A 22,123-nucleotide genomic window follows, 5' to 3' on the forward strand; every position below is an offset into this window, starting at 1 on the left:
ATAGAGATTCCCACATACTTCCTGCCCCCACCCATACATAGCCTCCCTCACTATCAACATCTGGCTCCAGAATGGTACATTTGTTACAATTGATGATCCTATATTGATACATCATTATTACCCAAAGTTCATAATTATATTAGGGTTCATGCTTGGTATTGTACTTTCTATGAGTTTTGACAAATGTATCCATTAGAGAGAATAGTTTCACTGCCCTGAAAATCCTCTGTGCTCAGCCTATTAACCCCTCCTTATTTCCTAACACCTGGACACCACTGATCTTTCTACTGTCTCCATAGTTTTGCCGTTTCCAGATAATATCCTCTATAGTATATTTAAAAGTTGCTAAGAGAGTAAATCTTAAAAGTTTTCATCACAAAAAAAAATTTTGTAACTATGGTGACAGATGTAAACTAGACTTATTACAGTGAACATTTCACAATGTATGTAAATACTGAATATTGAACATCTGAAACTAATGTTATATGTCAATTATACTTCAATTTTAAAAAACAGGAGTTAGAAAAGAGTACACAGTGAGAAATGTGACTTTAAAAAACCAGGAAATTACAAACGACAAGTGCTGGCAAGGGTGTGATGAAAAGGGAACCCTCATGTATTATTAGTGGGAATGCAGACTGGTGCAGCCACGGTGGGAAACAGTATGGAGAAGCCTCCAAAAATTAAAATGAAACTGTCTTATGACCCAGTGATTCCACTTCTGGGTATATATCCAAAGACATCCAAAACACTAATTTGAAAGAACATATGCACCATATTTACAATAGCCAAGCTATGGAGGCAACCCAAGTGCCCATCAATAGACAAGTGGATAAAGAAGTGGTGGTACATAATCAATGGAATATTATTTGGCCATAAAAAGGAATGAAATCTCACCACTTGAAACAACATGGATGCACCTAGTATTATGTTAAGTCAGTGGTCAGCAAACTGTGGCTTGCAAGCCACATGCGGCTCACAAGCCGCGGTTTGCCACTCTGTTGACTAATGAGTTTGCCGACCACTGACCTAGACTCTTGATTCTAATAATTACAGGCTGTTGTTGTTCCTTGTGATTAAGCCCCTATCCCAGTGGTTGGCAAACTCAGTCAACAGGGCAGCAAACCGCGGCTCACGCAAGTGGCTCGCGAGCCCCAGTTTGCCGACCACTGTGTTAAGTGAAATAAGTCAGTCAGAGAGATAAATACCATATGATTTCACTTATAGGTGGAATCTAAAGAACACTATAAATGAACAAACAAAACAGAAACAGACTCATAGATACAGAGAATAGAATGATGGTTGCCAGAGGAGAGGGGAGTTGAGGGACTGGGTAAAAAAGGTGAAGGGATTGAGAAGTACACATTGGTAGTTATAAAATAGTCATGGGGATGTAAAGTACAACATAGGGAATATAGTCAATAATCCTATATAACAAAAGCCTAATATGCTAAGTGTCCGACCGTTCGTTGGACCATTTGACCAGTTGCTATGATGTGCACTGACCAACGGGGCAGACGCTTCAACCAGTAGGTTAGCTTTCTGCTGGGGTCCGACCTATCAGGACTGGGCGAGATGGGCCAGACATGCCCTGGAGCCCTCCCGGGGTCCTTCCCCAGCCCTGATCCTGCACCGGTGGGGTCCCTCAACCTAGTCTGCACCCTCTGGCAATCCAGGACACCTCGGGGGATGTCAGAGAGCCAGTTTCGGCCCTATACCCGCAGGCCAGGCTGAGGGACCCCACCAGTGCATGAATCTGTGCACCAGGCCTCTAGTATTGTAATAACTATGTATAGTACCAGGTGGGTACTAGAAATATTGTGGGGAACACATTATAAAGTATGTGATTGTCTAACCACTATATTATAACACAAAATAATATTGAATGTAAACTGTAATTGAAAAATAAAATATTTCCCTGGCTGGTTGCTCAGTGATTAGAGTGTCGATCCGTGCTCCAAAGGGTCCTGGTTTTGATTCCCAGTCAAAGGGAAATACCTGGGTTGTGGGGTTGCTCTTGGTCAGGTTGCATGCCAGAGGCAACCAGTAGATGTGTCTCTCACACATCAATGTTTCTCTCTCCCTCCCTTTCACTCTTCTCTGAAGAGCAATGGAAAAAATATTCTCAGGTGAGGATTAACAAAAAATGAAAAAGAAAATTTAAAAATGACCTGTTGGAAAAAAATTTTACTTTGAAAAAAAAACACAGGAAATTGACATTGGTACAAGCCACGATGCTTATTCATTTTTCACCAGTTTTTTTTATGTACATGTATATATACCTTCCTTGGGACAGTGCATGGGAAAGTATGCTTAAAGGACCAACAAAATGGACATGACAACCACTTACTGGGAAACATCTATACTAATAAAAGGGTAATATGCTAATTAGACCAGATGTATTCCGGATTACCCTCTGGACATCCTTCTGGACAAAGCCATGGCTTGGACAAAGCCATGGCTACAAGAGCCGAGGCAAGCCACCAAGGCTGGGAGGGCCCATTGCAGAGCCCGGCCAGGTTGGTAGGACCTCCCTCTGTGCAGCATTGATCACAAAGCCCTGGCAGGGTGGGCAGGGTGGACAGGGCCTCCCTGTGGGTGGCAATGGGGCCCATCCAGAGCCCTGGCCGGGTGGGCAGGGCCTCTCTCTGCTCTGCCATTGATCCCAGAGCCCCAGAAGAGGATTAATGGTGGAGCCCAGGCCAGGTGGGCAGGGCGTCCCTGTGAGCGGGGATTAATGGTGGAGCTCAGGCTGGGTGGGGAGGGCCTCCCTCTGCTCCGCCATTCATCCCACCCACAGGGAGTCCCTGCCCACCCAGCCTGGGCTCTGCCATTAATCCCCGCCCAAGGGAGGCCCTGCCCACCCTTCTGGGGCTCTGGGATGAATGGCAGAGCAGAGAGAGGCCCTTCCCACCTGGTTTGGGCTCTGCCATTAATCACTGCCCACAAGGAGGCCCTTCCCACCAGGCCTGGGCTCAGCCATTCATCCCTGCCCACAGGGAGGCCCTGCCCACCTGGCCTGGGCTCTGCCATTCATCCCCACCCACAAGGAGGCCCTGCCCACCCCAATTGGAGAGGGTGCAGGCTGGGCTGAGGGAGTCCCCCCACCCCCCGTGCACAAATTTTGTGCACTGGGTCACTTGTTTTTATATAAAACCATTGAACAATGGTATAGGGACTTGCAGCAACTCATGATGAGGAATGTATCAGATTTATTTACTGTGAAATGTCCCTCAGTGAAGAATTTAAGGCTTTAGTCTTCCTCTTTTGTCACTTTTTATTCAGCATACTCCCTGTGGAAAAATTTTCAAAGTATGTTTTCTGTTCATTAATAATTAATTAATCAATTAAACCATATTAAGTAACTGCTTTGTCCTAGGCTTTTGTCGAAGGTCTGAATAAGATGAATGAGAAATCCTTTTCCTTGAATTCTATCGTTGTGTATCTGGGACACAAACACTTACTCATAAAATCATGTGTAACAATAGAGTTTATATCAGGTAGTGGCACCAAGTCAGAAAGGGTAAATTGAGCAATGGTAGACAGGATATGTTTGGTTCGGGGGAGGGGGGCGGTGGTCAATAAATCCCCCAATGTGAAGCAATGCTTTAGCTGGTGATTAGTTTTGAGTTTGAGTGGAGATAAAAGGGCCCAGGTAGATTTTTTTTTAAATCCTGCAGATATCTTTCCTGAGGTACAGATTTGATCTATACTTGCTCTCTGATTTCAAAATCCTATTTCAAAACTGCTATGCTCATTAGATTTCATGGGAGGGCCTCTTTGTAATGCTTAACAGCTTAGACTTAAAATGTATGTAAGACATTTAAACAGCATCCCCAGTTTCCCCTCTCACTGTCCAATATTACTGGTGAAAAACAAGAAAATAGGCCCTGCATGAGTGGGGGGGGATGGGAGGGGTAATAAGGACACATATGTAACACCTTAATCAATAAAAAAAAATTTTTTTTAAATATATTTTATTGATATTTCACAGAGAGGAAAGGAGAGGGATAGAGAGCTAGAAACATCGATGAGAGAGAAACATCGATCAGCTGCCTCCTGCACACCTCCCACTGAGGATGTGCCCGCAACCAAGGTACATGCCCTTGACCGGAATCGAACCCGGGACCTTTGAGTCCGCAGGCCGACGCTCTATCCACTGAGCCAAACCGGTTTCGGCAATAAAAAAAAATTTTTAAAAAGAAAATAGCCCCTGACATGGGAGCTAGCCTTGCCCACACAGCTAGTCCTATCGCAGTTCTCCTGTGATCATAAACAAATTCACAGAACAACATCCAACAAGGCTCCTCTGATAGTGATAAAGGGAGACAAAAATAAGCTCACTGCGTTATCTTATATGAAAGACAAAATATGAATGTTGTCCAAGTCTCAGAAATGAACAAATATCCCCCTCTCCTGGCTAATATGAGGTATGGCTGCTGCTCCACCCCCAATACAGCTCTAGCCAGGTTATAATCTAGTACAGTTTTGCAATGTTGATTGTAAATATAGCTTGTCTTAGATACGTATGACTTATACCTTGTCTCCTCTAATAACTATTCTCGATATTGCCTATCCCAAATCCAGAATAATAAAACTATTAAAATGTCTTTCATGCCTAAACTATCTTTAGGTTTCCTAAAATGGCCATTAGGAAATACAAACATTTGCTCTTCAATCCTACAAAAGAAAGGACAATAGAATATTTTTTTCTAACTTTTAATTATGTCATATTATCAGAAAAAAGAAAATTAATAGAATTCTAGAATTATGATTATCAAAGCTCTCAAAAACCCTTGAACTTCCTAGGCCCAAAGTACTGACATTAGCCCTGATGACAATAACATCAAACCTCTCAAGGACCCAAATGTTAATAAAAGGTTGCTTCGTGCATTTGGAAATTTCACTTCCAATCCCAGATTCTACTCAATTACAGGCTAATGTGACTGAATATTCCAGGAGACTCATAAAATATCTCCAGTTACATGACAATCGGAAACAAAGTACATTTTCAAAGATCCGGTCCAGAACCTGCCACCTCTGGGCTTCTGAAACAGGCAACAGAAGTAAACCTTCCCTTGAGACTTGATAAATATCTTGTCACTTGGTACCTTTAAAAAGTGACATATCAGTAAAACTCCAAGCTATTGATACTTAGATTTGTTAACATGTATAAAGATTTTTACTTAAAAGATGCCATCACTTCCTCCATTTCATCAGAAGGCCTTAAACCAAGCATATCAAAGTCAAAGGCTAACACGGGCCAAATAAACAAGGTTTACGTTTATGTGGGCTGCAAAAAAACAAAAGCTTCAATTTTCATAGAAACGTAGGTTTATTTTTTTAGAGACATGCTAAATACAAAGGGCTGAAATAAATGAGTCATTGTTAACATAAAATAATAGAACATTTTAATAAAAATTAATATTTTTCTTGAACATTAACTTACCAGACACTGAATAACTGCACAAATTAATAAGCGTACTGCAAATAAACCTATTTTTCTTGTTCTACAAAAGCGAAATATTTCCTGTTGCACACACCAAACAAGTCAGTCCAAGACTAATGACGTGGCAATCGGCTGCTAAAATATTCGCTGCTAGTATTAGTGGAGAGAAATGGTGCGCCTGCGTTTAAGGCACGTAAGGGAAAAGAATGCAACACAATTATAGTAATCAATCATTAGCAAACTTTGTAGTTCGTTATTAATAATTATATATAACAGGATATTGTAAAAATTAAGTTATGAAATTTTTATTAAAACGTTTCTTACATACCGTTATATTGGCTGGGCTGCAAAAATATTCGTTGTGGGCCGTATGCGGCCCGCAAGCCATGAGTTTGACATGCTTGCCTTAAACTGAAGATTCTTAGAAATCCTGCAGAAGTCGCTGACCGCAGAAGTAGAGAGCTTCTGCCCAAGACAACAAAACAAGCTGCTGACTTCAGAAGTGGATAGTTTCCAACCAAGATGATGGAATGAGATTTTTTTTCAACATCCTTTTCTGTCCCTTTGATCAGTAATATCACCTAGTATTACACTTTTATACCTTCAATAACACTAATGTAATCTCCCTTATCTTCATCCTATTATTTTTTAACCTCTATGGTCCTCTTCTGCCACATAAGGGCAAAAAATTATCCTATTTGTTTTTTCCCAGGCCATAGCTATTGCTCTGAATTTAACTAATTGCTGGATCTAACACCCTCCACCAGACACTGCTGACAGTAATTTAATATCAAAAATACCAAGAAACCTCCAAATTACTGTCCCTTAAACATCTCAAAAGGCAGAATTTCTTTTATAGGCCCTTCTGGTACCTAAGGTTCCCTCATATATCATTAATACTCACCTTCAGCCTTGTAGAAATGGAAACTGACCTTAGATTATCGGAATGCTTCTTTTAAGACTATTGCAATACAATTGGCAAGACCTAGCCAATCAAAAGTAGACAATAATAGTGAGGCTTTCCCACAACAGTTAATTTATTCTCTGCAGAAAACACATCATCCTGTTTTGCTGAATTTTTAGCTTCACCTCAGAAATTCACCTGGAGAGACAACAAACTGGCTTACTCCTGTTGTAATAAATGATACTTATACTCCCAATACAGTTTACCCTCAACTAGGATACTACATTTTATATGGATAGGCTTACACCCATCTACCATACACAAATTTATCCTGTGTATTCAGGATAATTGAGAGCTTCCCCACCCCATCTCTTTGTTAGAGGCATTGTTCTGTATTCTTTTAAAAATTAATTTATTTTCCACTTACGGTTGATATACAATCTTATATTAGTTTCAAGTTTACATTGTGAGACAGTTTTAGTTATTTAAAAGTACTGTCACTTCAGTGGATTATTTTTCTCTGGGAAAAATACCCAGAAACCTCCTAATTACCATACACAGAATCTTATTTTTTAAAAAACACCAGAGGCATAACTGACTCTATTTTCATGCACACTACATAAGTTAAAATTCTCCTGTTAGGGATAATATCACTAGCAAACATGGCCCCAAACTTGCCTCAGACCCTAATAAAAATCGTAAGTAACACAACTTCAACTCAGAAAGACAAACTAGCATAAACCCATTATTTAGGATTGTTATGGGTAATCCCATAGTCCTTGATTACCTCTTAATTAGCCAAAGGGGAATTTATGCTACAACAAACACTCCTCGCTGTACCTATTGTGAAAGTTAACTTGTATATCAGTACCCACAAAATGGAGGCTGCCCCATGGCCCAGCCCACATCACAAATCTGAACCTAAGTCATCCTGCACTTAAGAGAAACACCTGTCAAAGAAACCTAACATACTCCAATCATAACCCTGCAACTCAGCTTTAGCTATTTACCCTAGGAAATAGAGCCTGCTAGCTCTATAAGGAAATCCCTGACCTCCTTCCCCATGTCCACATTGCCTCTTCCAACATTCTATAAAACTCACTTTTCCAAAATTCATGGGAAGAGCCCTCTGCTGCTACTGCTTGTGAGCACTGTACTCCCCAATTGTTACTAAATTGTTTAAAGTTAGTCATTTGATAGTTTTGGCAATGAGGTGAGACTCAAAGACTGCTGAATATTCTGGGAACCACTTCCAGATGCAGATGAAGATACCCTCAGAGTCCTCTTCAGTTACTCTCCAGGACTAAAGGTCCTCAGATGGAGCTCCCCATATTTTGCATTTTGAGCTATTCAAGTGTCTTTGTCCTAATCCTTCCAGGTGGAAACTTGGGAGTGGGACAGACTTTAAATTTTGACATGGACCTCACCTACACGATCAGCACCTTTGGGCTGTTGTTGGTTTGTTGGTTTTTTTACACATTTTAAGAGAAAGTTTATTGCCAGAGGGAAGGGGGCAGGGTCTGGGTGAAGGTGGGCAAATAGGGGAGAATGGAGACATCTGTAATAGTATTTTGAGAGTGAACCTGCGATCTTTTCTGTCAAAGAAAGGAGCTCGCCGCCATCTTAGGTCCTGCCATTTTGATATGACTGTCAGATACTTCAGGGGGCCACCATATTAGGGTCTGCGATCTTGGTATAACCTTCAGGCTCTCAGGGGGGCTGCCATCTTAGGTTCTGCCGTACCTTCCCTTTTCTCTGAATCAGCCAATCGAGTAAATAATGGGAATCTGAGCTCTGAACCCTGGCCAATCAGGTCAGAGTTCAGAGTGAGGGGCAAGGCAGACCCCGCATCACGAAATAAAACCCGAATACACATCCCGTTAGGTGTGCTTTTGCACATGATTTTCAGCTGGTGGGAGCACCCTTCTGCGCAGAAGTAAATTTGCCTTGCCCATCCAGTTTCGAGTGTTTGTCTCATTCCTGCAACATTGAGAGCATTTCTAACAGTATCAACAATACAAATAAAGTTTTAAAAAAAGAAAGTGGGAGTGACGTCAGAGGAACCAATGTGAGAAATCCCCTTGGCCTCCCTCCCTGAAATTTCAACAAGTTAACCAACTACCCATGTTTCCCCGAAAATAAGACAGTGTCTTATATTAATTTTTGCCCCCAAAGACACGCTAGGTCTTATTTTCAGGGGATGTCTTATTTTTTCCATGAAGAAGAATACGGTACACATTTATTGTTAAATGAAAATAAAGGAAATTTATTACCTGTATACGGTACGGTAGTACGGTAGTTGTCAACACAAACCAGAAAAACTGTGAATCCTACAGTATCAAGAATTTACTCATTTATTCAATGACAATCATGTCATCATCTTCTGGAACATCATCATAACAATCCAATTCCTGAATTTCCTGGTGAATTTATTGTGACTCCACTTCTTTCAGAATCAGTGGACCAAATCTCTCATGTTTAGCAATAGCACTGTCTTTAAATGGGTACTTCTTGTCAAGGTAGCCTGCTCGCAGTGCATTTGCAATGCAACTGTCAGTGATTTTCTCCCATGAATTCTTCACCCAAGTCACAACTTCTTGCAGTTCAGGTTTCACAAAGTTTCCACGCTGATTTCTCTCCATTCTATTTTCAATGTAGTCATTAATTTCCATGGGCAAATTGTCTTTGAATGGCTTGTTTATTGCAATATCAAGAGTCTGGAGATAGGCCGTCATTCCTGCGGGAATCATTATCTGATCTATTTTTCTTTCGTGAAGAAATGTCTTCATGTCTTTAGCGCAGTGAGTGCTGGCTGCATCCCAGACTAGCAGACCTCTTTGGCTCCCTCGCATAACAAGCGGCAGCATTAAATCAACCCACTTCCTTATAACTGCTTGTGTGGCCCAGGCTTTTTCAGTTTCAAGAATAAAAACGGGAGGAGGGAATAATGGCGGCGGAATAGACAGACGTGTTCCGAGCCTTGTCCCGGAGCAGAAAGAAAGAACAGCTGAGGGACGCACAAGGAGTGTTTGTTGGCTGGTTGGGAGACAGCTGAATTCCAGAAGGAGGTGGGGGACTGCTGAACGGGGTTCCCCTGACCTGGCAGCACCAACTGCGGCTGGGTCCCCTCCCGGAGCTGCGGGCTTGGACGCGGAGTCTGCGCCATCTTGATCCGGAAAGTGGAGCTTATCTGAAGCCTGAGAATCCACAACTGCGGCACCCCAGGAACAGCTGCGAGCCCCAGAACAACGCTCCCCAACTGGCGCAAGCACACGGGTTCAGAGGAGCTCTACACTCCACCACGGAAAGGTCAGATTTCGCCTGGGATAAGGTGAGGTCTCTGGTCCCGGCGGGAGAGAGGAACGCGCGTTTTGCGGGAGCTGGAGGACCAGGGAAGTCTGTGCCTAGAAAAATCCGTGGCTGTAGGGGCTGGCGTGATCTGTGATTGTGGAAAGGGGTCCTCAGAGCTGCTAAGAGAAGGGTACTCTAAAAAGCAACCCATTTTGATCTGAAGTGCAGGGACACCCTAAGAATTTCAGGCTGTCCAGACTTACGCGCAGCCCGTGCGCTCCCTTTGTGCCTGGGTTTACTCGCAGTCCTGGAGTTCGCACACTTGGGCTTTTTCCTCTTCAAATCCTTGCTTCTGATTACTAAGCCCAATACATAGGATCACCCAGTTGGGGACACCCTGGGAGACTGCAGGGGAAAGTTGTTTTTCTGGAACCTGGGGATCAGAGCGGGGAGTGACCATCAGAGAGTCAGCTCTGAGGCAGACCACGCCCACAGGCCGGTGGCAGTGCCACAGGGAAAGAAGGCTCTAACACTGCCTAGAGAGGCCATAGATAGACCCGGAAGTCAATCCAGAAACACTGCCACCCAGGGGCTGAATCACAAATTGACTCTTGCGTAATCAAAAATAAAGGAATACGAGAAATTAAGACACACCGCCTGCTTAAAATCAGGACTGGCTTACAACACCGAAGAGCAGTGGATCGCAGGGAACTGCAATACTGTCTGGACTGAGAAACAGGCGTGCCAAACAGAAAAACAGAGGAAGTGAATGACCTTCACTACTTCACATTTTATTTTTACCTTTTATTTTTTTATTTTTTTATTTTTTTTTATTTTCATTTTTTGCATCCTTTAATCAAGAAACTTTTTTTTCTTTTTTCATCACTTGATTTTACCTTTTTAATGATTACATTTTTATTTTCAATCCGTATTATTACTACTGCTATTTTATCTTTTTTTTTTTTTTAAGTGTCATTTTATTTTCTCTTCATTTTATTTTGGGATTAGGGTTCTACATTCTATTTTTTATCTTTCCTTTAGCATCGTTTTACTCTATCTCAACTCTACCTTTAGGCCATCACTCTCTTCCTAACCTCCCCCTTTTCAGTGTCCTGTTTGTCTTACCCTTTTACTGCTTTAGATTTTCCCTATTCTTTCTGTTTACCCCTTGTTAAAATTTCACCCTACTTACATATCTAATCTCTAATCCCCTGCTCCAAGTCCACATACACCTCTCCCTTCGCTGTCTGAGCTATCCATAAACTTGTCCTTCTCTCTGTCCTTTTGTTGTTGTTTGCTTGAATGTAGATTATATCCAATTTTTATGCTGTTTTTGCGAGATTGTTTTGCTTATTCTTCTTTTGTTTATTTTTTTGTTTGTTTTGTGCTTCAGCTTTCCCTTGCCTCAATCCATATTAGTTGGTGTTGTAGTTTGTATTAATCCCCAGGCACTTGTTGCTGGCATTTGCTGGGATTAGTGATTGTTCTATTGGAGTTTTATCCCCAATATATATAGTCTGTTCCCCTTTCTCTCTTAGTCACTTTCTTGTCTCTCTTACTTTTTTTTTTCTCTTTACTTTCCCTTTTCCCAATTTCATTTTCACACTCCTTTTTTCTTTTTTTCTGTCTTTCTTTCTTTTTTCCTCTTCTTCTTTCTCTCCTATCACCTAATTTGCCTTTCTCTGGTGGTCACCTTTATTGGAGGTTATTAATATCGTGAATACATTTCTGTTCAGTGCCTTGTGAGTTGTACCTGGTAGTGCTGTATTTTGTGCCTTTAAATCAACCCAGGAGAGAAAGAACTACATAACCAGACACCCAGAGAAGAGAGACCATGGGGAGACAAAGAAGCAGCCCGAATATGAAAGAAAAGCAGGCATCACCAGAAAAGGAAGTAAACGAAATGGAGGCAAGCAACCTTCCAGAAAAAGAATTCAGAGAAATGGTCATAAGGTGGCTGAAAAGAATGGAAGACAAATTCGACAATATGAGCAAGAACCAAGAGGAAATGAAGAAGAACCAAGAAGAAATGAAAAATGACATCGCTGCTGTAAAGAACTCAATAGAAAGCATCAAGAGTAGACTAGAAGAAGCAGAAGACCGCATCAGTGAGCTAGAAGACAAGATGGAAAAAAATACCCAAGAAAAGCAACTTCTAGAAAAAAAAATTAAAAGGCAGGAGGAGAGTCTAAGGGAACTTTGGGACAACACGAAACAAAACAACATCCGCATAATAGGGGTTCCAGAAGGAAAGGAAGCTGAGCAAGGAATAGAAAACCTCTTTGAAGAAATAATGACAGAAAATTTCCCAGATATAGGGAAGAAAAAACCCACACAAATCCAAGAAGCTCACAGAGTCCCAAGCAAAATGAACCCCAAAAGACCGACGCCAAGGCACATTATAATTAAATTGGCAAACACCAACGACAAAGTAAGAATCTTAAAAGCAGCAAGAGAGAGACAGAAAGTTACATACAAAGGAACCCCCATCAGACTAGCAACTGATTTCTCAACAGAAACTCATCAGGCCAGAAGGGAATGGAATGAAATATACAAAGTCATGCAAAGGAAGGGGCTGAATCCAAGAATACTGTACCCAGCAAGGCTGTCAATCAAAATTGAAGGTGAAATCAGGAGCTTCACAGACAAAAAAGGACTAAGGGAATTTATTACCACCAAACCAGCAATGCAAGAAATGCTAAAGGGTCTACTGTAAAAAAAAAAAAAAAAGAAAGAAATAAACAGGAAGCGAAGAAGTAACACAGGGGTAAAGAATAGGAATGGCGACAAATAAGTACCTATCAATAATAACTTTAAATGTAAATGGATTAAATGCCCCAATCAAAAGACATAGGGTAACAGATTGGATAAGAAAACACGACCCATATATCTGCTGTCTACAAGAAACCCACCTCAGAAAAAAAGACGCACACAGACTGAGGGTGAAGGGATGGAAAAAGGTTTTCCAGGCAAATGGAACTGAAAAAAAAGCTGGGGTAGCAATACTTATTTCTGACAAATTAGATCTCAAACTGAAGGACATAACAAGAGATAAGGAAGGCCATTTCATAATACTAAAGGGAGCAATCCAACAAGAAGAAATAACTCTGGTAAACATAAATGCACCCAATACAGGAGCACCCAAATACATAAAAAAACTCCTGGAAGATATCAAGGGAGACATTGACAGCAATACAATCATAGTAGGAGACTTTAATACCCCACTATCACCATTGGACAAATCCTCTAAACAAAACATCAGCAAAGAAACATCAATCCTAAATGACTCACTAGACCAGATGGAATTAATTGACATCTTCAGAACATTTCACCCCAAAGCCACAGAATATACATTCTTCTCAAGCGCACATGGGTCATTTTCAAAGATAGACCATATGTTGGGACATAGGCAAAGTCTCTTCAAATTCAAGAAGATAGAAATCATATCAAGCATCTTCTCAGACCACAGTGGCATAAAACTGGAAATCAACTACAATAAAAACAACCCAAAGAAATCAAACACATGGAGACTAAACAGCATGCTATTAAACCATGACTGGGTTACCAGAGAGATCAAAGAAGAAATAAAAAACATCATGACAACAAATGACAATGAAAACACTACAATCCAAAATCTATGGGACACAGCGAAAGCAGTCTTGAGAGGGAAGTTCATAGCTCTACAAGCCTACTGCAAAAAACAAGAAACAGGGGTAATAAATTACCTAACCCAACAACTCAAAGAGTTAGAAAAAGAGCAACAAGAAAAGCCCAGTGTAAGCAGAAGGAAGGAAATAATAAAGATCAGAGCACAGATAAACGACATAGAGACCAAAGAAACAATACAAAAGATCAACAAAACCAAGAGCTGGTTCTTTGAAAGGATAAACAAGATTGATGAACCTCTAGCCAGGCTCACCAAGAAGCAAAGGGAGAGGACCCAAATAAACAAGATCAGAAATGAAAGAGGTGAAATAACAACAGATCCCGCCGAAATACAAAGGATTGTTAAAAAATACTACGAACAACTCTATTCCAACAAACTGGACAACCTGGAGGAAATGGACATATTCCTAGAAAAATATAACCTTCCAAAACTCAATCAGGAAGAATCTAAACAGCTCAACATGCCAGTAACTATGGAAGAAATTGAAGCAGTCATCAAAGAGCTTCCGGCAAACAAAAGCCCAGGGCCAGACGGCTTCACAGGAGAGTTCTACCAAACATTCAAGGAAGAACTAAAACCTATCCTCCTCAGACTATTCCAAAAAATTCAAGAGGAAGGAACACTTCCCAGCTCCTTCTATGAAGCCAGCATCACCCTAATACAAAAACCAGATAAAGACAACACAATGAAGGAGAATTACAGGCCAATATCCCTCATGAATGTAGATGCCAAAATCCTCAATAAAATTCTAGCAAATAGGATCCAGCAGTACATCAGAAAGATCATACACCATGACCAAGTAGGATTTATCCCAGGAATGCAAGGATGGTTCAATATCCGCAAATCAATAAATGTGATACATCACATAAACAAATTGAGAGATAAAAATCACATAGTCATATCAATTGATGCAGAAAAAGCATTTGACAAAATCCAACACCGTTTCTTGATAAAAACTCTCAACAAGGTGGGAATAGAAGGATCATACCTCAACATCATAAAAGCTATATATGATAAACCCACAGCTAACATCATACTCAATGGGCAAAAACTAAAACCATTTCCCCTAAGAACAGGAACAAGACAGGGATGCCCACTCTCACCACTCCTGTTTGACATAGTACTGGAAGTATTAGCCACTGCAATTAGACAAGAAGAAGAAATAAAAGGCATCCAAATTGGAAAAGAAGAAGTAAAGCTGTCCTTATTTGCAGATGACATGATATTGTACATAAAAAACCCGAAAGACTCCATCAAAAAACTAACAGACTTAATAAATGAATTCGGCAATGTAGCAGGATACGAAATTAACACCAAGAAATCTATGGCATTTCTATACACCAACAATGAACTTACAGAAAGAGAGACTAAAAAAGCAATCCCATTTTCCATCGCACCAAAAAAATTAAGATACTTAGGAATAAACCTAACCAAGGAGGTAAAAGACCTATATGCGGAAAACTACAGGACACTGAAAAAAGAGATAGAGGAAGATGTAAACAGATGGAAGAACATACCATGTTCATGGATTGGTAGAATCAACATCATTAAAATGTCCATACTACCCAAAGCAATCTATAGATTCAATGCACTCCCCATTAAAATACCAACGGCGTATTTCACAGACCTAGAAAGAACTCTCCAAAAATTCATCTGGAATAAAAAAAGACCCCGAATAGCCACAGCAATCCTGAGAAAGAAGAATAAAGTAGGAGGGATCTCAATACCAGATTTCAAGCTGTATTACAAAGCCACTGTCCTCAAAACAGCCTGGTACTGGCACAAGAACAGACATATAGATCAATGGAACAGAATAGAGAATCCAGATATCGACCCAAACCAATATGCGCATTTAATATTTGACAAAGGAGGCATGAGCATACAATGGAGTCAAGACAGTCTCTTTAATAAATGGTGTTGGGAAAATTGGACAGATACATGCAAAAAAATGAAACTAGATCACCAACTTACACCATACACAAAAATAAACTCAAAATGGGTACAGGACTTAAATATAAGACGGGAAACCATAAAAATACTAGAGGAATCCACAGGCAGCAAAATCTCAGACATATGCCAAAAGAACTTTTTCAGTGATACTGCCCCTAGGGTAATGGAAGCCAAACAGAAAATAAACAAATGGGACTACATCAAAATAAAAAGCTTTTGCACAGCAAAAGAAACCATCAAGAAAACAACAAGAAACCCCACTGTATGGGAGAACATATTTGCAAATGGTATCACTGATAAAGGTTTAATTTCCAACATCTACAGGCAGCTTATACAACTTAATAAAAGGAAGATAAATGATCCAATAAAAAAATGGGCAACGGACCTAAATAGAAGCTTTTCGAAAGAAGACAGAAGGAAGGCCAAGAGACACATGAAAACATGCTCAAAGTCACTAATTATCCGAGAGATGCAAATCAAAACAACAATGCGATACCATCTCACACCTGTCAGAATGGCTATCATCAACAAATCAACAAACGACAAGTGTTGGTGAGGATGCGGAGAAAAAGGAACCCTCGTGCACTGCTGGTGGGAATGCAGACTGGTGCAGCCACTGTGGAGAACAGTATGGAGTTTCCTCAAAAAACTGAAAATGGAACTCCCATTTGACCCAGTAATCCCACTCCTAGGAATATATCCTAAGAAACCAGAAACACCAATCAGAAAGGATATATGCACCCCTATGTTCATAGCAGCACAATTTACAATAGCTAAGATTTGGAAACAGCCTAAATGCCCATCAGCAGATGACTGGATCAGAAAACTATGGTACATCTACACAATGGAATACTATGCTGCCGTAAAAAAGAAGGAATTACTACCATTTGCAGGCACTTGGATGGAATTAGAGAACATTATGCTAAGTGAAATAAGCCAGTCAATGAAAGAAAAATACCACATGATCCCACTCATTTGGGGATAATGAAAAACATTATAAACTGATGAACAAAAAGATAGTTACAGAGGCAGTAAAGCATCAAACAGACTGTCAAATTACAGTGGTAAGGTTAGGGAGAGGTGGGGGAAATAAGAGATCAACTGAAGGACTTATATGCATGTATATAAGAGTAACCAACGGATGCAAAACATTGGGGGGTGAGGGCATATATGGGAGTGGGGTGGGGGTCGGGGGCAATGATAAGATATGTACACATATAATACCTTAATAAAAATTTGAAAAAAAAAAATAAATAAATAAATAAATAAATAAATAAATAAAAAAAGAATAAAAACGCCCAAAACACGTTCAATCTTTTCCTTCTTGCCCTTAGAAATGATTAAAGGTGGGATTTTAGTGCCATCCAGACGAATTGCCAAAATACAGGAAACACGTGCACTTTCGTAAGCAGTGGAGGGAATGTACGCTAAGGAGGCACCCCGCTGTTCAATTGTTGTTTGAGATGATTGGCCCATAAACACTGCAGTTTCATCCATAGCAATCATGTTGGAAAGATTGTATTTAGAGAAGTCAGCATCATCAATAAAGGACTTGAATGCAAGTGCTCACTTAATAACTTGAGTATCTTCCAACCTAAACAATGTTGTAGATCTTCTTAAAGACAGTTCACTTCGCTGAAGGAAATTATCCAGCCAGTGTTGTGATGCTTTGAAGCCTTCGGGGGCTATGTCAAACTGTGGTGCCATTGCAAGGGCAAATTCTTGAACCTGAGCCCTATTCACAACCAAAGCCTTTGCTCTCCTGTCAACAACCCATTCACAGATCAGGTCTTCCAGCTCGGAAAATAATGGTTGCCGACCTGATCCACACTTGCGCTTTTCAGCATTTCCCTTGTCCACTTGTTCAATGAGGTTACCATACTCTGCTCGCCATTTTCGGACCAATCGGATACTCAACATCTTCTCTTTGCAGAAAGCAGTAAGATTTTGGCCCCAAGAGTCTTTCACGATTCCTTTCTTGTACTCCACGGAGTAGCTTTTTCTTTTTGCACTCATTTCTAGGGGTAAAAAAAAAAGAATTGGGGTATCAAGGTGGGGGGAGGGGGATCACTCAAAATGACACAGGGGGGATCAGAGGGGGGAATCAAAATGGCACAGGAGAATCAGAGGGGGGATTACCATTTTAGTAACCCCTTTTGATCCTCCTGTGTCATTTTGATTGCCCCCTCTGACCCTCCTGTGTCATTTTAAGTGATCCCCCTCCCCCCACCCCTGTGCCACTGAACACCTTCACCAGACATCCCCCCTACCCCTTTATCAGACATTTACCCCCTGGGGCCTGCCTGGGGACTGTTACTGGGCTTGCTGGGGCCTGGATCTGGGCTGGAGCAGGGTCTGCCACTGACTGAGAACCTTCAGTCATCATGAAGGCGGCCGTGAGCATCAGGTAGTGTCACCAGAGACAGACCAGCACTCACCACCTTCGCCGGGTCCCATCCTCTCTAATCCTCCTGTTCTTCTACACGCATCTGTGAATGTCTCCTCCTCTCACCCGCCCCGCGCTCACCACTCACTCCGACCTCCGCTCCGCCTCCACACAGCAGTGATGTCAGGACTCCGCGTAACATCACTGGTTGCTAGACGGCAGTCAGGGCGGCCCTAGCGACCAGTTTACGGTAAATTAATTTTCATTCTGAAACAGAGCCTGGGGGCCTTATTTTCGGGGGATGCCTTATATTTCACTCAGAAGGCAACCTGTAAGTAGGTCTTATTTTTGGGAAAACACGGTATAATTCAACAAAGTATTCCCTACTCAACACAGAGGCATGGGCATTGAAACATTTAATGGTGGGCAACAGGGAATAAATGGGGGGATGAGAAGAGAGACAACCTCAGACAGCCCGTAGACACAGCCCTGCACCAGGAGCTTGAGGCTCGGCCTGGAGAGGGAGGAAAGCCAGAAGTAGCAGGCGAAGTTCCTTGGGCAGGGAAGAACAGAGAGCTGGGAAGGGAGGAGGGACTTTCCGCAGGGCAAGCTGAGCCAGCAAACACCCGAGCATGGTGTTTGTGTGGCTCTCCACTTTTGGGCTGGGCAATGGTGTTTCAGATAAAGAAATGAAACCACAGAGCCCTGCCACCATTAGGACTACCAGAACGCACATCCTGTTGCCCTTGATATCAGGTAGAGGAGCATATTATCTGTAAACCAAGAGCTATTACAGTAGAACTGCTGTTTCCCTGTATGACTGATCCCCAGATGGGGTTCTTGGGGTGGGACCCCATGGAGGTCAGGGGTCCCATCATGATGAGGACAAAAAGAAACCCTACGCCCAAACAGCATGGCTGTACTGTCTTATGGAAGCAGTGGTCAAGCCTGAGAGATCACAGAGATAAAAAAATAAATAAATTAAAAGGAAAAAAAAAATCTTGTGATTCAGCGCCATCTACAGGAAAATAGTAGAAAGACCTCTTAAGAGAAAGCTGCTATATAGAAGGCCATTAATATAGATAAAGGAGAACAGCAAATACCATGAACAACCATGGTAACAAGGATGATCAGAAAGAAAATGAAAAATCCCCAGAAAGCAAGCTAGAACACATGGAAATATTTGAAAATATATGATATAGGTTGGAATCTGAAGCTGTGTGGACATCCCTGAGGAATACAAGAGTTGAGATACAGTATATGGTCCTTCACTTTAAGAGCTCCTGTGATTAGGAGAGACAAAATGGCAGCGGAATAGACGAATGTGTCCCGAGCCTTGTCCGGGAGAAAAATAGAATGAGCAGCTGAAACGAATAACATCCAACCTGAATTGACGAAGAAGAAGTTTGCAGTTGGGAAGGGCAGAGGATCCCTGGAGAAAGGTAAAATCAAGGATCTGGGCAGGAGAGATCTGACAGACCTCTGAGCCCAGAGGGTCAGAGGGAAACTGCACGGCACCAAGCCGCATCTCTTGGGACAGGCACAGCATCTGACTGAGGAAAGGAGGGCCACAGGACTGCTGGACTGCAGGGGATTCTAGAACTGGGTCCACAGTCAGCAAAGGCTGAACCCAGAGGGGGCAGCCTGAAGGTCGGACCAGACCGCACAGTGCCAGCAGGAGAGGAGGTCCCAGAGGCGCAGTATTTCCCCTCTCTGTGGCCTGAGCCTTTCTTCACTGATCCTAGCTCATTGGACCTTTCAGATATAGACACTTACCTGTGGCTGAGGTGCAGAAGAAGGTGCGGATTTGTGGAGTCTGGGGAGAAGCTGGGGAGAGGAGAGGGTCCAGGAGAAGTGGCAGTGAGTCTGGAGCTGAGTCATACCTGAGCCCGGAACCTGGGCAGCCATTTTCTCCTGAAGAGATAGCCCAGCCACCCAGTCTCCAGGCAACCAATACAGGCACACCCAGATTCCACCCTGAATGGTACAAAAGATTAAAAAAAAAATCTAAATAGTCCCTAAGAGTCCAAAGGGACTGGCTTAAAGAGAGGCCTTCAGTACCAGCAACAGGAATCTGAGAAACAGTACAGCACAGAAGACTGGGATCTTAAGCCAGCCAAAGGAATGACACTTCACTTTTTCATTTTTATTTTTTATTAATATTTTGCTATCTCTTTTTTTCTTTGTTTTCTTTGTTTTCCTGTTTTTTGTTTGTTGCTTTATTTTCTATTTCTTTTCACATTATGTTTCTATAATTCTATTTTATTTTATTTTTATTTGCTATTTTTATACCATTTTGAAATTAATTTTTTGAAAATTTGTTATTATTATTACTATTTTCTTCTCATTCTCTTTCTTTTTATGCATGCATCCCCTATCTACTCCTCTATACTGAACTGAAGTCCTCCCCATATTCATCTAATTCTTAACCCTATTTTCTGTATATAAGCTCAGCCTCTACAGATTCTACCCCCACCCTTTTTGCAGGGTGTTTGGTGTTTGTATTTTTTTTTTTTTTTTATCTATTGCTTCTGTGGTGTTTTCCATATATATATATATATATATATATATATATATATATATATACATATATATATATATATATATATATATATATATATATATATATTCTCCTCTTTCTTACTTTTTATTTTCTCTCATCTTTTTCTCTCTCTTCGATATCATTTGTGCTCTCTGTTCTCTCCTCTAATTCTCTTTTCTATGGTGGTCACTTATACTGGGGTTATTGGTGTTGTGAGTACATTCGTGCTTTGTTCCCTTTGTGTTGTGTCTTGTTGAGGTGAATTTTATCCTGTCTGGCCAGGTGCTAGAGAGCAAGCCACATAACCAGACACCTGGAGAGGAAACTCCATCCACAAACAGGTCAATAATACCCCAGACCCAACTACAGAGGCAGGAAGAATGCGGCAGTGAAGGAGAGAGCGTGAGTGAGTGAGGGAGCAAAAGAGGACTGAGTGGTCATGTGAGGTGTGAGTGTATGTATGTGAGTGAGGCACAGTTAGATCCTGCAGGACCTTCAGGGGCAGGTTAACCGAGATCAGCTAACTAGGCAGCCTCTCTACTGTTGTAAACAGTACCGGGAGGCCGGCTCATCCTCAGAGGCCTAGATTTTTTGAAGGGGAGTGCTGCTGTAACTGGGAGCCCAGCCTCACCTCCACCCAGGGTGCCCTCAGATAACACCTGGGACTCTACAGCCACCTCTGTCAGGGACCTCCTACCTCGGCTGTGGTCCCACGGTCAACAAGTCTCCAGCCACTCCAGGCACAGGCTCCTGTGAGTTCTGAAGCGCACTCCCCTCTGACCAGCCCAACACTATAGCCCAGGGCACTGCAACCATGCGAGCAGCAGACACATGAAGAGTGTGCTCCAGTACAAGGAGCAGCAGCCCCGCGAGCAGCCTGCCCCAGGCCTAAGAGCAGCAGCCTCATGTGGCCTGCCCCTGTCCAAGGAGCAGCACCTGTGTGAGCGGCCTGCTCCCCCGTCCGAGGAGCAGCAACTACACGAGCAGCCTGCCCTGTCCGAGGAGCAGCAGCCGCATGAGCAGCCCAACCACGATTGAGGAGCAGCAGCCCCACGCAGCCTGCCCCCATTGGAGGAGCAGCAGCTGCATGCAACCCACACCCTGCACCTGTCTGAGGAGCAGCAGCTGCTCAAGCAACCTGCCCCCATCTGAGGAGCAGAAGTTGTACAAGCAGCCTGCCCCCATCCGAGGAGCAGCAGCTATGTGAGTAGCCTGCCCCAGTACGAGGAGTAGCAGCCCTGTGAAACCCACACTGGTCTGAAGAGCAGCAGCCACATGCAGCCTGCACCTGTCTGACAAGCAGCAGCTGGGTGAGCAGCCCACCTCCATCGGAGGAGCAACAGCTGCATGTGCAGCTCACTCCCGCCCAAGGAGCAGCAGACAAGCAAGAAGCCCGTCCCCCATCCGAGGAGCAGCAGCTGTGTGAGCAGCCCACACCCGTACGAGGAGCAGCAGCCCTGCAAGCAACCTGCCCCTGTCCAAGAAGCAGCAGACTCATGAGCAGCGTGCCCCATCTGAGAAACAGCAGCATCATACAGCAGGCCCGATCCAAGGAGGAGCAGCCATGTGAGCATTCCTCCCCCATCCAAGGAGCAGCAGCCATGTGAGCAGCCCGCGCCCATCCAAGGAGCAAGAGCTATGTGCAACCCGCCCCCATCTGAGGAACTGAAGCCTGATGATCAGCCCACCCCCATCAGAGGAGCAGTAGGAGTGCAAGTGCCTCCCGCCACCAGCCAGATAAGATAACACTATTGCAAACAGCACCCACCAGAGGAACCGCTGCCAAATGAGGAGCAGCCGCTTCTGCAACTGCCCGGGGAGCAACCGCAGCCCAAAGAGCCACTGCCACCTAAGGAGCAGCCCTTGCACAACTAAACATCTAGATCAGACGGTGAGACCAAAAATGGGTAGACAGAGAAACCCCCAAAGGAAAG

The sequence above is a fragment of the Plecotus auritus genome, assembly GCF_963455305.1.
Source record: "Plecotus auritus genome assembly, chromosome: X".
NCBI classification, from domain to species: Eukaryota; Metazoa; Chordata; class Mammalia; order Chiroptera; family Vespertilionidae; genus Plecotus; species Plecotus auritus.